We start from the raw sequence: 15,029 nt of genomic DNA, 5'->3' as shown, positions 1-15,029 counted from the left end.
TCATATAATGATGATACGGTTTGTACAAAGTCTGCCCTGTGAGGTATCATTTCAAAAGTCTTGATCTGTTGAACATTAATATCTTGTTGGATTGTGTGTGCTAGCATTGGTTGGGAAGTTATGAAGTTTTGCTCTGTGTGCATTACAGAAATATGTTATGAGGTTGGGAAATGCCCCCCACCAGCCTTTCAGGTGCAAAAATGGAGGAGCCAGACTCACTGCTGGCCCATTGAAGGTATCCACATTCCCAAGGACTATCCCAGGAACCATGTACAATGCAGGCTTCTCCGAGATAGCACAGAGACAATGGACACTGCTTGACTCACATCAAAGCAAAGGAGCTTCCTAGCAAGTTGGAAGAAACTATGAAAGAGAGGAAGAGACATTATGACTTGGCCTCTCTCCCCCACAACTCAACAGCTGGAAACACACATGGAGAACAAAGACTGAATTGAACTGATTCAGAAATCAGAAGAGAATAATAACAATAATACTTTCAAACCAAAGTCCCCAAACAGACTAGTATTGGTTTTTCAGCAGAAAATTTTCAGTTTGGGGAATTTTGTTTTCTCAGTCAGACCTTGCCAAGGGAAGCAGGGAGAAAATGTTTGAGTTGCCTCCTTCAGAACAGCTTGGCCTAGACACTAGCTCTGGTTCACTGCTCTGGCCTTGCTCGGGTTGAAGGTATTTTAATAATTTGAGCAGGTCCCAGGGTGTTTGGGGGAGATGTTGAGGATGTTATCTTTAGAGACAAAAACTAAGAAATACAGGACTAGAGATTTTTTTTTAATTTTAGAAATCTGGGATTTACAAATTTTATTTAAAAAAAGGGGAGGGTCTGAGTTTCTGAGAAAGTTTCTGTTTGCAAGAAGCAACATTGTTTGATCTGTCATTGTACCAAAGGGGCAGATGGTTGTTTATAATGGAGGGGTGAAGACTAAATGCATCTGATAAGGAAGGAATTGAAAGCCATACGTGCAAACCACAATGGATTAGCAATCCATCACCTTAGTCACTCAGCCACCTCATCTGAGCTATCACAAAAGGGACAGGAGGAGCAATCTAAAGCCAGCAGAGATAGGGACACTAAGGAGTTTTTAAATACTAAGCAGAAGCAGGGGCTGAATGAGATCCCCCCTCACATCTAGTGAGGAGCTGGGGAAAGACTTCAGGAACAGACCGTGTTTGCATAGACACACCTACCCTGCCTAGCTATGCAGCACAATGGGGCCACTTTCCTAAAAGGACCAGTGTTGGCTGGTTACAAATCACTTTAGGATTCAATGAAATGAAATGTTATTATCCTTCCTGCATGAGTGAAAAGCAGCAGAACATACCTAGCCGGTCCTGATGGAGGGGTAGGTGGGTGAGGAATAGCTTTTATTGGACTGCATAGAAGTGATTGAGAACGTCACCCTAAACCAGTGGTCCCCAAACATTTCACACAGTGCCCTCTTATCCATGGCTGTGGACCCTCCGAAGTCATGGTTAAGAACTGAGGCTGGGAGTGGGGCTGTTGCTTGCTGGGGAGAGGGGTGCAGACAGGGGTAAGGGAGTCCAGGCCAAGCTGGGAGCCAGAGGCCCAGGCTGAGGGTGGGGTTGGGGAAGAGCTGGGACAGAGTTGGGCTGTGTGGTGCTCCCTCCATGGGGGCTGGCTCAGGCCCTGAGGTGCCCCCATGAAGGTTCCTCTGTGTGCTCCTAGGAGTTATGCCCCACATTTTGGGGACCACTGAACCCTACTCACTAACAGGGGCTAGTGATGCCAAAGGCCAGGGAAAGGGAGAACAAGTGCGGGGCCCCCAGCACTGGAACCATGTGAAGGGGCTGCAGGAGAGGGTCATGGCTGGTGGCACAGGGACTTAAGGGCAAAGGCAGCACAGGTGGGGCAAGAGTTAGGGGAGAAGGAGGTGCAAGGGTTGGGAGTGCAGGAGCTAGCGGTAAAGGGGGAGTGGGGATCATCCAGGGGTAATGGGGAAGTGCCAAAGTACAAGCTTTGCCCAGGGCACCATTTCCCCTAATGCTGGTCTGAGCAAACAATTGGAAATGACCCTTCAGTGAGATCAGAACCATAGTGTAGAAAAGCCCCTTTGTTAAGTGGTTGTGGCTGAGTGCTTAGGGAGATGGGTTAAAAAACAACAGGCGTCTTTCTGTGGTGGTTTGATTCTTGCCTGCTAGGCAAGGCTGGTGTGTGGTGTCTTCATGGCTGTACTTTAAGTGTCTGATCACCCACAGCACCACAGGGAGCCAAGTCAAGACATGTTCAGAGGCTCTATGCCAGGATTTCTCAAACGTCCTTTCACTGCAACCCTCTTCTGCCAAAAAAAAACTTACTACATGGCCCTGGAAAGAAGGATCAAGCCCCTCCACCCTGGTCAGAGGCAGGGGAGACAAAGCCTGAGCCTTGCCCCAGTTAGGGGATGGCAAAACCAGAGCCTGAGGGATTCAGCCCTGGGTGGTGGGGCTCAGACTCTTGGCTTCAGCCCCAGGCCCCAACAAGTCTAATGCCAGCCCTGGTGACCCCATTAAAACAGGGTTATGACCCACTTTGGGGTCCTGACTCACAGGTTGAGAACCACTGCTCTATGCTGATGGGAGAGAGTTTTCCTGTGGGTGTAGTTAATCCACTTCCCAAGAGGTGGCAGCTATGTCAGTGAGAGAAGCTATATCGGTGGGTGTGCAATCTGAAGTGTTTACCACATTTAAGAAGTTTAATCAAACCCCATTTTTAAACCACCTGTGGTCTGGGAATGGTAAAGGAGCTCGATAAAGCAGGGTCTGTCCTTCAAAGTCCTGGAGATCACATTTCTATACACCTGTTGTCATGGGGATATAGCTTGATGGTAACCTGCTTAACTGCCACTCAAGTGGTCCTTGGTTCAAACCCCATTGTTCTTTCCTAAACTTCTCTCTTTTTGTTAAAAAACGAAAACGTTTTCTTTTCCATGCTCCTTTATGTTCAGGAGCTCCACTATACGGGGGTGCTTGATATGAATGTAAACACTAAACATTTCTCTGTCCAAATGCATAAAAACCTAGCAGAGCTGTCCATCAGCTGAAATCAGTTCCAATCCTCTAAGTGTCTAGTTTATGTTTTCATCAATTAAACAAAGGTATCATATGAATGTACATTCGCAGATCCCTCTTCTCCAAGGGCTCTGCTGTGCAGAAGAACAAGAACCACATCCAGTTGGGGTTCAGGATTCTGATGACCAAAGAGCCAACAAGTGTTCCGAGGGCTGGAGAAAAAAGCCTTCTAGTGAGCTATTGAATGAGCTCAACCTGTTTAGCTTATCTAAAGAAGATTGAAAAGTGATTTCATTGAAGTGTTGAATGGTCTTAATGGAGAGAAAAGACTGGGTATGAAAGGGCTCTTTAATGTAGCAGAGAAAGGCATAACAAGACCCAGTGGCTGGAAGGTAAAAAAAGACAAATTCATATTACAAATAAGAGAAACATTCAACAGCGGGGATGATTCACCACAGGAACAAGCTACCAAAGAAAGTGGTGGATTCTCCATCTCCTGATGTCATTTACTGAAGACTAGATGCCTTTCTGGAATGTTTTTGCCCCAAAAGTAGCTATTGTATCACACAGGAGGCCTGTGATATGCAGGGGGTCAGATTAGATGCTCTAATGGTCTCTTCTGGCCATAAAGTTGACTAGTTTCTGAAAAAACTGAGTGTAGCATTGGAAGCAGTGTCTCATGTTTTCCTGTCTAGCCAGCTTGCTTCCTAGAACAAACGCTCCTTGAGTGAGGTGATCCACAGGGACAGGGCCTGTGCAAGAAAGTTTCGCGCTCTAGGTGCATCCCCCACCCAGCTAACCCCCCCCCCCACAAGGCAGCTAACTCAGCCCCTGACCCGGGGAGCACCCCCCGCAGCAGCTATCCCCCCCACCTCGACAGCTAACCCCACTCCCCCCCCCATCCTCCCATGGCAACTAACCCAGCCAAGGGAGACTTCCCCTCCCCCCCATCATGGCAGCTAACCCTGCCTGAGGAGATTTCCCCCCTCTCCCCCTCCACCACGGCAGCTAACCCTACCTGGGGAGACTTCTCCCCTCCCACCCCCGCTACGGCAGCTAATTCTGCCTGGGTAGCCCGCCTCAGCTCACCTTGGCTGCGACTCCTCCGCTGAGCAAGCCGGCACCGCTCTAATTCTCCTCCCTGCCCAGGCTTGCGGAGCTGATTGGAGGAGACTTAGAGCTGGGCTGTGTGCTCAGTGGAGGAGGCAAAGTGGAGGTGAGTTGGAGAGAGGAGCTGTTCCCCTGTGCACCCCCCCATTACTGCCGGGAGCCCTCCCCGCATGCTCCCTCCTGAGCGCCTCCCTACTCAGCTCACCTCCACTCCACCTCCTTGCCTGAGGGGACTTTTAGGAGCCCCCAACCACTAGGCGCCCTAGGCGGACGCCTAATTTGCCTAAATGGATTCACCAGCCCTGCACAGGGAATAGTTCAAATCTTTAAAGTACCTGGCCAGGGGCAGGACATTAGCACAGCAAAGGAGGGGTGTGGCAGTGACATCACAAAGGCCTTTTGCAGGACCTCAGACTATTGGTCAAAGGCGGTGGGGAGGTGGTGACCTCACAGAGAGATGCTGACATCAGCCAGGCAGGACAGGGCCGAGGGGCCAGGGAAACCTCAGAGACCCCTGTGGCTTTGCTTCAGCAAGTCTCCTTCTCCAGGTCTCTCTTTGAGGACTGAGAGAGTATTCGGGTTCACGGACGTGAATACCAGGAGGAACTTCTTTCCAGTTTTCTCTTCCTCTTTGCCTGATTTTACTAGAAAACAGCCGTCCATGTTTAGAAGGTAAGAGCCTCCTGGAGGTTTGAAACCTGTTCAGTCTGATCCATCTGGTGACAGTTGAATTCTAGGTGCAGAAAACATTAATTTAAGGAGGCAGAATTTTATTCCACATCTGGGATTTTGTCCCAAAGAATCACTGGGAACATTAGGGTTTGTCCTTTTTGTTTCAACTTTTCCTCCATCCATCCCTTCCTCCTTTCTCTTCGTCTCTTGTTCTTTTGTCCTTTCACCTGTTCCCCTCCCAACACCAGGAGCGGTGTGTGTGTGTGTGTGTGTGTGTGTGTGTGTGTGTGTGTGTGTGTGTGTGTGTGTGTGTGTGTGTGTGTTGCAGAGGAGTGCTCGGCAGCTCCCACTATGGGAGGTCCACCCAAAAAGTGGGGCTGAAATAGTGTTCGGGCAGTGATCCCCACCCGTCACCTGGGCCAGCCTTTGGGCTCTGTGGTGAGAACCCTCAGCCTCCGGTCCTCAGTCTCTACCCTGATTGTCTGAGCAGGGTGTTATTGACATGGTGGAGACTCAGGTCATTGTTGTTCTCTTTTAAGACCGAGTAAATAAGTCATAACCAGTCATATGTTTGATGAATTTTGCTGCTTCGCTGCATTAATGATCTTTGTGTTCATGATTCTCTCTAACATTGCAGTTCTCCTCAATTGCTTGCTGAATAATTACTGTGCACTGTTGTTGGTCTGCAGCTCATTTGAGAACACTTTACTCAAGTCATTCAATGTTTGAAATTCAGGATCTGATGGTTAATTCAAAATCAGGGCTCTTGGGTCCTATTTCCAACTCTGCCACTGGCTGGCTGTGTGACCTAAGACAAGTCAATTCTCCTTTCTCAGCCTTAGCTTTTCCCTCTTTCAAGTAGGGATAATAATGATTCGCTCCTACCTACCTCACAGTGGGTAGAAGATGGGGATCCATTTGAGAGTGTCACTAGGAGTAGTGCATAATATGAGGTGTCCTATCATGTTTACTCTGATCAGAGTATGACATAATAGAGTAGCTGAAATAGTCTATTTGATTTGTATTTTTTTTATTTTGAAATTATTAAGAGCAGCAACTACCTAGCTCAGACTGAATCATCTATTCTACTGTTTGTGATCTAAGTGTCTCCTCTTGTGGGCAACGAGACAATTTAACACACTCTGACAAACAGGAGATGCTTTTGTTTTGCAACAAAATATTTTTGCAAAGAACTTTCATCCAACTTGTTTTGATTTCGAGAAACAAATGGGTTTAGTCTGAAGGGAGTTTTCTAACAGAAATGATTTCAATGAAATTTCCCCACCATCTCGATTCCTGGGCTCTATCTCTGCCTCTGGGGGAGTTTTGCTGTTTGTTAGAACAGGAGTCAGGACCGGTGGTTGCTCTTTCTGGCTCTGCCACCACCTTGCTGTCTAGGCGCCTGGGTAGGTCACTTCCCTTCTCTGTATCTCAGGCTCCTCCCCATCTGTCCAATGGGAACACGGACAGTTCTCAAACTTTAGGTGGTCATGAGCCTGAGTGAGATAAAAGGCGTTAAAACCCTCTGAGAAGGAGAAAAGGAAGTTTTACGGTGTTTAGCACCAAGGAATTCTGAAGTTTGCTAAAATTTCTAGTCTGTGGAAACAAGAAATGGTCGGGGCCAAACTTTTTAACCACTGCCTTTTTAAAGCCCATTCAGGGATGTGAGTCCCTGTCTCTTAGGCACCTGAGGTTCTTTACCAGCAGGAGAGAAGAGGTTTCTGCCTCTGTTTTTGTGGCATTAACAAACTAGGTGTTGTGCCCGAGTTCTCGTCTGAGATCCCTGAAAAAGAACATCTTCCCATCCATGAACAAGACAGGAGCTATCTTTGAAAAGGGAACAAAGAGACACCTGGGACTTACAGACTAGCTGACCTCACTTCCATCACTGAAGAGATACTACAATACATTCTTAAACACTCAATTTGTCAGCAGCACCTACAGGGCACTTTGGTTCTTAGGACTAGTGAGCATGGATTTGTCAAGAACAAATCATTCCAAACCAATCCTCTTTCCTTCTTTGGCAGCGTTCTGGGCCTGGTGGAGGTGGGTAAACAGTAGATGGGATCTAGCTTGGTGTTACTAAGGCTTTTCACACAGTCCCATAGGACATTCTCACAAGCAAACGAGGGAAATGCGGTCTAGATTCAATCAGTGTCATGTGGGTGCAGAGCTGGTTGAAAGCCCAGACTCCAAGAACCCTTCTCCATGTTTGGCTGTCCAACGGAGAGGGTGTACATGCTAGGTCCAGCAGGGATCAGTCCGAGGTCCGGTACTATTCAATATTTTCATTACTGATTTGGAAAATGGAGTGGAGAGCATGCTTCTAAAATTTGCAACTGACACCAAGCACTTTGGAGCACAGGATTGGAATTCAGAACTCCCTTAACAAATTGGAGAATTGGTCTTCCTGAGCCAAACTCCATGGCTGGGCCCATCTCTCTAGACTGGGATGAAGTGAAACCCCAGAGCCAAACACTCCTCCTCCGGGGCAGTGCGCTCCGCCCTTGAATGGTCAGATGCTGCTTAGCACTGTCAGAGCAGCTTTGCCTGGGGGATTCTCCCAGCACTTTCCAATAGCGGGAAAGTATGAAATCCCCAGCAATGGAACTCAGGAGTCCTGACTCCCAGTCCCTGGTCCAGTGTCTCCAGCGGAGCACACTCCCTCTCAAAGGCAGGGGGCAGGCCATGAGGACCTGCTTGTAATTGCCAGCTGTGGGAGGGAGTGTGCAGCAGTGGTTAGCGAAGGGGCCTGGAAAGAAGGACTGCTGGGTCCCATCCATACATCTGACACTTGGTGTGACCCTGAGTCAGTAGCTTCCCCTCCCCAGGCCTGTTTCTCATCAGTAGGGTTGGGGTCACAGTCCCGACAGCCCAGGGGGGTGGGGAGGCTCCAGGAAGGTGTGTAAAGTGCTGGGATTTCAGGATCCCGGAGGTGCTGTCACCCCCGCACTAGGGTGATGTTCTGCACCCCCTGCTGCTGGCAAAGTTTCTCCTTTCCCTGGCAATAAGACAGACTCTTGTTTTCACAGCCAACCGATCACCCAGTGTCATCACCCTGCCTGCTGGCTGGGCAGGGTAACTCCTCAGGTCACCACCCCTCTCTCCAGCCTGACTTGAGCTTGCAGAGTGAGGAGAAGGGCGAGGGATGACACTGAACATCCTCCATCCATCGCTCCGTCACCAGAGCAAGTGAGTGGCATTAGGGTTCCTCAGTGGCATCCCCTCTCTGTCTGGGGAGAGGCAGAAAGAGGGAGTGTAAAGATTCCTTCCCCACTCTGAACTTTAGGGCACAGATGTGGGGACCTGCATGGACACTTCTAAGCTTAAATACTAGCTTAGATCTGGTATTACTGCCACCATCCAGAATTTACAGTGTCTGGATCACTCTCTGTCCCACCAAAACCTTCCCCACTCTGGGTAGACTTGAGAGGCTCCTTCACCAATTCCCTGGTGAGTCCAGCTCCAATCTCTTGGATCTTAAAACAAGGATAAATTTACCATCCCCCCTCCTTTCTCCCACCACTCCCTGGTGAGTCCAGATCCAAAATCCCCTTGAATTTAAAAACAAGGAAAAATCAATCAGGTATTAAGAAAAAGGCTTTTAATTAAAGAAAAGAAAGGTAAAAGAAAACCCTCTGGGAGAGATTAGCATACCAGCTACTCTCACAGACAACAGATTCAAAACACATAGGATGTTCCCCTGAGCACAATTTAGTTATACAAAAAAAATACTCAGTTTGATTCTACCTCTAATTGCATAAGACAGGTTACAAAGAAATAAACATAAACCTATTTATTCCTTTCTAAAAACTTACTACTCTGATAAGAGGCTTGTTCCTTGATCTTTTTCACTCCGACTGAAACTGAAACTCTCAAAATAGGAAAAACTACCCTCCTTCCTTTTGAAACATTTTGTTCCCTCATTGGTTCCTCTGGTCAGGTGTTATCTAGGCTAGGTGAAGCTTTTAACCCTTTACAGGTAAAAGAGGCATTAACCCTTAACCATCTGTTTATGACACGCCCCCCCAAATCTCAGACAGTGTGGAACTACACTGGCGGTGATTTCTTCCTAGAACTTTAGAATAAACAGATTAATAAAACACATGCACCTTTTCATATACTACTAATTATGTAAAACTACAAGATTTTTCACATTCCAAGGACAATTTAACCAGTTAACTCTGGGAAACTTTCATGGGAGAGTGCATCAGCTACTTTGTTAGAAGCTCCTGAAATGTGTTGAATTTCAAAATCAAAATCTTGGAGAGCTAAACTCCATCAAAGAAGTTTTTTGTTGTTTCCCTTGGCAGTATGAAGCCACTTTAGAGCAGCATGGTCAGTTTGCAGTGGGAAACACCATCCCCAAACTTATGGGCGTAGCTTTTCCAGGGCATACACAATGGCGTAGCATTCTTTTTCACTGATTGACCAGTGGCTTTCCCTCTCAGACAGTTTCTTGCTGAGAAACACGACAGGATGAAATTCTTGATCTGGTCCATCCTGCATTAAAACTGCTCCTACACCATGCTCAGATGCATCTGTGGTTACTAGGAATGGTTTGTCAAAGTCTGGGGCCCTTAGCATAAGGTCAGACATGAGTGTTGCCTTAAGCTGGTTAAAGGCCTTCTGGCACTCATCTGTCCTCTTAACTGCATTTGGCTGTCTCTTTCTGGTCAGGTCTGTTAGTGGGACAGCAATTTGACTGTAATGTGGTACAAATCACCTGTAATATCTGGCTAAGCCTAAGAAGGATTGGACCTGTTTCTTTGACTTTGGGATAGGCCACTTTTGGATAGCATCCACCTTGGCCTGTAGGGGATTTATGGTTCCTTGACCCACCTGGTGTCCCAGGTAAGTCACTCTGTTTTGGCCTATTTGACACTTTTTAGCCTTAACAGTTAGTCCTGCCTGCCTGATGTGCTCAAAGACTTTTTCCAGGTGCTCCAGGTGTTCTGCCCATGAATCAGAAAAAATGGCCACATCATCGAGGTAGGCAACTGCAGATTCTCCCAATCCTGCTAGGAGACCATCTTCAAGTCTTTGGAAGGTGGCGGGTGTATTTCGCAGCCCGAAGGGAAGCACATTAAATTTATACACCCCTTCACAGGTGATGAAGGCTGACCTTTCCTTGGCAGGTTCATCCAGCAGTACTTGCCAGTACCCCTTGGTTAAGTCTAATGTAGAGATGAACTGGGCACGTCCCAATTTCTCCAATAGCTCATCGGTGCGTGGCATTGGAGAGTTGTTGAGACGAGTTACAGCATTTAGCTTACGGTAGTCCACGCAAAAGCATATTTCCCCATCTGGTTTGGGAACTAGAACCACGGGAGATGCCCATGCACTGTTAGAGGGGCGGATTATACCCATCTGTAGCATGTTTTGGATCTCCCATTTTATAGCATCTTGGGCATGAGGAGACACTAGGTAGGGTGGGGTTCTAATTGGGTGAGCATTACCTGTTTCAATGGAGTGGTATGCCCGTTCAGTCCGTCGTGGGATGGCTGAGAACGTTGGTGCAAAGCTAGTGCACAGCTCCTTGATCTGTTGCCACTGCAGACGTTCCAGGGTTGTGGAGAGGTTCACATCTTCCACGCCACCGTTACTTTTTCCTTCGTAGTAGACACCTTCAGGCCACTCAGCATCATCTCCTCCCTGGGCTGTAAACTGACAAACCTTTAAGTCTCTGGAATAAAAGGGATTTAGAGAATTAACATGGTATACTTTAGGCATTAGGGTTGAGGTAGGGAATGCTATGAGGTAGTTAACAGCTCCCAGGCGCTCTTGGACTGTGAATAGCCCTTCCCATGATGCTTCCATTTTATGGGCCTGTTGCGCCTTCAGGACCATAATCTGGTCCCCTACTTTGAAGGAACGCTCTCTGGTATGTTTATCATTCCAGGCCTTTTGCTCTTCCTGAGCATCATTTAGGTTTTCTTTAGCAAGGGCTAAAGAGTGTCGGAGGGTGCTTTGTAGGTTGCTAACAAAGTTTAGAATGTTAGTTCCTGGAGAAGGTGTAAACCCCTCCCATTGCTGCTTCACCAACTGTAATGGTCCCTTAACCTCGTGACCATACACAAGTTCGAATGGTGAAAACCCTAAATTGGGATGTGGTACAGCCCTGTAGGCAAAAAGCAATTGCTGCAGCACTAAGTCCCAATCATTGGAGTGTTCATTTACAAATTTATGTATCATGGCCCCCAAAGTCCCATTAAACCTCTCCACCAGGCCATTGGTTTGGTGGTGGTAAGGGGTGGCAACCAAGTGATTCACCCCATGAGCTTCCCACAGGTTTTTCATGGTCCCTGCCAGGAAATTAGTTCCCAAATCTGTAAGGGTGTCGGAGGGCCAACCTACCCTGGCAAAAATGTCTGCTGAGGCCTGGCACACACTTTTAGCCCTGGTGTTGCTTAGAGCTACTGCTTCCAGCCATCAGGTAGCAAAATCCATGAAAGTCAGTACGTACTGCTTTCCTCTGGGGGTCTTTTTTGGGAAATGACCCAGAATATCCACAGCTACTCGCTGAAATGGGACCTCAATTATGGGAAGTGGCTGGAGAGGGGCCTTGACCTGGTCTTGGGGCTTTCCCACTCTTTGGCACATCTCACAAGTCCGGACATAATTAGCAATGTCCTTGCCCATTTCCTCCCAGTGGAAGGACTTCCCCAACTTGTCTTTGGTTCTGTTCACCCCAGCATGGCCACTGGGATGATCATGGGCTAAGCTTAAGAGCTTTACTCGGTACTTAGTTGGAACTACCAACTGTCTTTGAGGACGCCAGTCTTCATGGTGTCCACCAGAAAGAGTCTCCTTGTATAAAAGCCCTTGTTCTACAACAAACCGGGATCGGATGGAAGAGCTGAGAGGAGGTGGGGTGCTCCGTGCCGCCGCCCAAGCTTTCTGAAGGCTGTCATCTGCTTCCTGCTCAGCCTGGAACTGTTCTCTTGATGCTGGAGACACCAGTTCCTCCTTAGACTGTGGACTTGGGCTTGGTCCTTGTGGAAGTGATGTAGGTGATGAGGGTTGTTTTTGTTGATTGTGAACCACTTTCCGCTGGTGCACTAGGTGATATTTCAGACTCTGGCTGAGCCTCTTGGATAGAGTTGTCTGCTGCTTCTGGCAGTTCAGGCCCACTGGTGTCCTCTGGCATGGGAGTGGTAAATGGATTTGCAAGTGCTGGAGTCAGTGCTGGCAACGGTTCCGGTGCTGGTTGCTTTGCCAGTTCCAGTTCTGGGACTGGATTCACTATGGCTGTAGCATTCATGGGTCGAAGATCCGGTTCCACCACCTCTGTCTGGGTCTCTGGTAACATAGACGGGGCCCTGGTGGATGACTCAGGAACTGGGATGGGTGTGGAAGCTTGCTTTGCCGGTCTGCGTGTGACCATTCCCACCTTCTTGGCCAGCTTCACATGGTTGGCCAAGTCTTCCACCAGTAGCATGGAGTTGGGATAATTGTCATAGACTGCAAAAGTCCATATTCCTGACCAGCCCTTGTACTGGACAGGCAACTCAGCTGTATGCAAATTTAAAGATTTTGACATGAATGGGTGAATTGTCACTTGGGCCTCTGGATTGATGAATTTGGGGTCCACTAAGGATTGGTGGATAGCTGACACTTGTGCCCCTGTGTCTCTCCACGTGATAATCTTCTTTCTGCCCACTCTCAAGTTTTCCCTTCTCTCTATGGGTATTTGAGAGGCATCTGGGCCTGGGGATCTTTGGTGTGATTGTGGTGTAATGAACTGTAATCGGTTGGGGTTCTTGGAGCACTGGGCCTTTATGTGTCCCAGTTCATTACATTTAAAACATCTCCCAGCTGACTGGTCACTGGGTCGAGGTGAGTTGCTGGAGACTGGTGCGGTGGGACAATAGGGTGTCTGGGGCTTTCCTTGGGTTGTAGGTGAGGCCTTGGGTTGCCCCCGGTGATAGGGTTTAGTTTCTGTTTGCCCCCTGTGATATTCGCTCCCCTTGCTAGTAGTTTTTTTTTCTTTTCTGCCACTTCCACCCATTTGGCTCCAATCTCCCCTCCTTGGTTACAGTTTTGGGCTTCCCATCTAGGATGTACCTTTCTATTTCCTCAGGAACACCCTCTAAGAACTGCTCCAATTGTATTAGGAGGTGCATGTCATCCAGAGATTTAACATTGGCTCCTGATATCCAGGCATTATAATTCTTTCCAATGTGGTAGGCGTGTCGGGTGAATGACACATCTGGTTTCCACCTTAGGGTTCTGAACCTCCGACAGACATGCTCAGGTATTAGCCCCATTCTGATTCTGGCCTTGGTTTGAAAAAGTTTATAATCATTCATGTGTTCCTTAGGCATTTCAGCCGCCACCTCTGCTAAGGGTCCACTGAGCTGTGGCCTCAGCTCCATCATGTACTGGTCTCTAGGGATACTGTACCCATGGCAGGTCCTTTCGAAATTTTCTAAGAAGGCCTCAGTATCATCACCTGCCTTGTAGGTGGGGAATTTTCTGGGATGGGAAACAGTACCTGGAGAAGGGTTGTTAGGGTTGGCTGGTAACTCCTGCTTAGCCCTTGCTAATTCCAGGGCCTGCTGGTGGGCCTCTCTCTGGGTCTCCATAGCCCTCTGTTGGTCAGCCTCTTTGGCTTTCTCTTCTCTTTCTCTCTCTTTTTCTCTCGCCTCCATCTCTTTTTCTCTTGCCTCCATAGCTCTTTTGTGGGCAGCTTCTTCGCTGGCTATTTGTGCATTAATTTCTAATTGTTTTAGTTCCATCTATCTCTTATGTTCGTTGTCTTTCTCTGTTGCTTCCAGCCTAGCCACTTCTAGTTTGGTAGCTGCTTCACAGGTACTCATTTTTCTGCTTTTTTGTGCTGGCCACACCCCTCTGCAGTTCACTGAAACTGGGATGCACTCAGCTCAGGCTGTCTGGTTAACAGAGACTTTCTAACTAGCTACATCCGAGAGGTAGAAAGAAAGAAAAACAATTCAGCTTGTAAATTTCTTTTGCTGACTTCTGGCTCACAGCTTGAAGCCTTCTCTTAACAAAGACCCTTGTTAAAAAACTTAACACCTCTGGCCTCAGGCTGCTTTCTAAGCAGCTAGAAAGGAGAAAAAAAATTCCTACTGGCTTTTGGTTTAAAATGATCCCACTTCTCTGCCACCACGTCAAGGTCCCTTCCCCACTCTGAACTTTAGGGTACAGATGTGGGGACCTGCATGGACACGTCTAAGCTTAATTACTAGCTTAGATCTGGTATCATTGCCACTATCCAGAATTTTCAGTGTCTGGATCACACCCTGTCCCCCCAAAACTTCCTCCTCCCTGGGTAGCTTTGAGGGACTTCACCAATTCCCTGGTGAACACAGATACAAATCCCTTGGATCTTAAAATAAGGAGAAATTAACCATCCCTCCCTCCTTTCCCCCCACCACCCCGTGGTGAGTTCAGATCCAATCCCCTTGGATCTAAAAACAAGGAAAAATCAATCAGGTATTAAGAAAAAAAGCTTTAAATTAAAGAAAAGAAAGTAAAAATCATCTCTGTAAAATCAGTATGGAAAATACTTTACAGGGTAATCAGATTCATATAGCCCAGAGGAACCCCCTCTAGCCTTAGGTTCAAAGTTACAGCAAACAAAGGTAAAATCCTCTCAGCAAAAAGGAACATTTACAAGTTGAGCAAACAAAAATAGGACTAACACACCTTGCCTGGCTGTTACTTGCAAGTTTGAAACATGAGAGACTGGTTCAGAAAGATTTGGAGAGCCTGGATGGACGTCTGGTCCCTCTCAGTCCCAAGAGTGAACAACCCCCAAAACAAAGAGCACAAACAAAAGACATCCCCCGACCAAGATTTGAAAGTATCTTGTCCCCTTATTGGTCCTCTGGTCAGGTGTCAGCCAGGTTTACTGAGCTTCTTAACCCTTTACAGGTAAAACGGGCATTAACCCTTAACTACCTGTTTATGACAGTAGCTATTACAGGGATGGGAAAACCCCTTCTCTCACTGTCTACTCCAGAGAGCTATAGCAGTGCCACAGCAGCGTTTCAAGTGCAGACAGAGTGAAACTAGATATGGCTTCAGTTCACACTGTGAATGATCAGGCACTTAAACTACAGTAGTAATAACACTCTGGTGCTTGTGTAGTTGGCAGGATTCAAACCTGCATGGGGTGACCCCAATGGATTTCAAGTCCTTTGCCGTAACCACTCAGCCATAACTACAGGGTACAACTGTTTTACTGCACAATGATT

The sequence above is a fragment of the Gopherus evgoodei genome, unplaced genomic scaffold (genome assembly GCF_007399415.2).
Source record: "Gopherus evgoodei ecotype Sinaloan lineage unplaced genomic scaffold, rGopEvg1_v1.p scaffold_61_arrow_ctg1, whole genome shotgun sequence".
NCBI lineage: Eukaryota > Metazoa > Chordata > Testudines > Testudinidae > Gopherus > Gopherus evgoodei.
Note: the sequence above shows the minus strand (reverse complement) of the source record.